General features: G+C 41.0%; 1 pseudogene; it reads left to right on the forward strand.

The window, feature by feature from the left end:
* Positions 1 to 35: 35 nt before the first annotated feature.
* Positions 36 to 914, forward strand: LOC112499949 (annotated as a pseudogene).
* Positions 915 to 2,282: the final 1,368 nt, after the last annotated feature.

Raw genomic sequence — 2,282 nt, forward strand, 5'->3', positions numbered from 1 at the left:
GGGGCCCTGTTCTGAATGGCACATTTAACAGGCCCATGGACGGCCCTGGCATGCACCCTCCTTAAAATAGTCACAACCATGCCGTCATTTCCAATTTCCTGAGATTCTTCTAACAAACTATGAATTTGACGAATCATTAATCATTGGCAAGGGGGATTTGGAAAAGTTCACAAAGGTGTTGTTAACAGTGGATCAAGTCTTGTCGTTGCTACTATTGAACGGTTGAATTCCATATCCGATCAAGGAGCAACCGAGTTTTGGGCCGAAGTTGAGATGCTTTCTAAGTTTCGGCATTGTACTCTTGTGTCTTTGATTGGTTATTGTATTTATGAAAAAGAGACGATCCTTGTATACGAATATATGCCCAATGGAACACTTGAAGATCATCTCCATAAACTTGGTACCCCGTTTTCTTGGCTTCAGCCTTCAGCGACTCAACATCTGCACAGGTGTCGCTCGTGGGTTAAACTACCTTCACGTCGGCACAGGGATTCAGGTTGGGGTTATACATTGCGATGTCAAGAGCGCTAATATTTTGTTGCATGAAAGTTGGGCAGCTAAAAATTCAGACTTTGGGTTGGCTAAAATAGGCTCTACGAATCAACCAGTGACTCATGTCAACACTTGTTAAAGGCACTTTTGGGTATTTTGATCCTGCTTATTATGCAACTGGAAAGCTAACAAGGAAGTCTGACGTGTATGCTTTTGGGGTGGTATTGTTTGAAGTGTTGTGTCCGAAGCGTGCATTGGATATAAGTCGTGACGAGGAGCAACGAAATTTAGCGAGATGGGCTAAAGATTCTATCAAAGAGGACACATTAAAGCATATCTCGATTTTGGTTTATGTTGGGGAAGAAGTTAGAACCAAAAAAGGGTCGGTCGATCAAGAACCGAATTACTTGAAAATCGTGTAAGAGATCACTTTCCGAATTGATATTTTGACCCTATACCTGGGTTACACGAAATTCAATGTGGGATAAGACTCAAGAGAACCTTTCCGTTTTTAGGCACAAAAACGAGAGCAAACTTGTTGAAGAATATATAAAAATTGTTCAAAAAATATGTGTCTATAAGCATAATCATAAAAGATATTTATACTCACAAGAATAATCGAAATGATAATCATGGCTCAATTTTAAGAGTAATGGACAGTTATAAAACTGTATATTAAAATAGTGGATAGTTACAAAAACTGCTCATTAATGGTAGTGGACAATTACAAAATTTTTCTAACCGTTCTAGACATGAAGGCAGAGACAAGACCAACCATAAGCAACGAACCAGTCCTTAACGATCGGAGGCAAGGCAAACCAGAGCCCCTCTGGACGTTAACAACCAAAGGCAAGGAATTAGAGCCTCGCCTCTGAGGCTCTGGTCCTTAACAACTAGACTCAAGACCGTCCTTATTATCCAGAGGCAAGGCCGATTAGAGCACCTCTAGTCTGGTCCTTAACAACTATAGACAAGGAAACAAAGCTTCTGATTTTAATCCTCTGGTCCATCTCTTGTCCATCGTGAAGTCTGATCTTCGCGAGCTCTGGTCCGAGAACTCTAGTCTTTGAGGTTTTGATCGCACGGAGAGCACCATGCAGAGCCTCTGTGTAATAATCGGTTTATTTAATTATCTAATTAGTTAGTTAAAGTTTGAGTTATTCTGGATTAATAACTTTTGGATTCTTTGGTATGTAAAAGTAAAAATGAGTATTTTTGGTTTAAAAATATTATTGATAATGGGGGGGGGGGGGAGTTGGCTGCTTTGCACCGCCCCTGAGGAATCCCATTTACTATTTATAGTAAATGGAGATGAATAAAAAAGGGTTTACACACCTTTAGAACAAAAAGCCTCCTTATTTTAAAAATATCAACATCGGCTGAAAAGGAAGGGATCATAAAGCTAAGATTTCTGGTTTTAAGGTGAGTGTAGTACTTTACAAATTTGAGTATGAATTGTTCTTAGAATATGCCTGTTATGATTTGCACAAGTATGTCAATCGGTATCTCCTTAAACCGGACAAGGCATAACCCGATATTCCCTTAAACCGGACAAAGCATCACCCGGTATCTCCTTAAACCGGACAAGTCATCACCCGGTATTCCCTTAAACCGGACAAGGCATCACCCGGTATCTCCTTAAACCGGACAAGGCATCACCCGGTATCTCCTTAAACCGGACAAGGCATCACCCGGTATCTCCTTAAACCGGACAAGGCATCACCCGGTATTCCCTTAAACCGGACAAAGCATCACCCGATATCTCCTTAAACCGGACAAGGCATCACCCG

The sequence above is a fragment of the Cynara cardunculus genome, assembly GCF_001531365.2.
Source record: "Cynara cardunculus var. scolymus isolate 2C chromosome LG 17, CcrdV1, whole genome shotgun sequence".
Taxonomy (NCBI): Eukaryota; Viridiplantae; Streptophyta; class Magnoliopsida; order Asterales; family Asteraceae; genus Cynara; species Cynara cardunculus.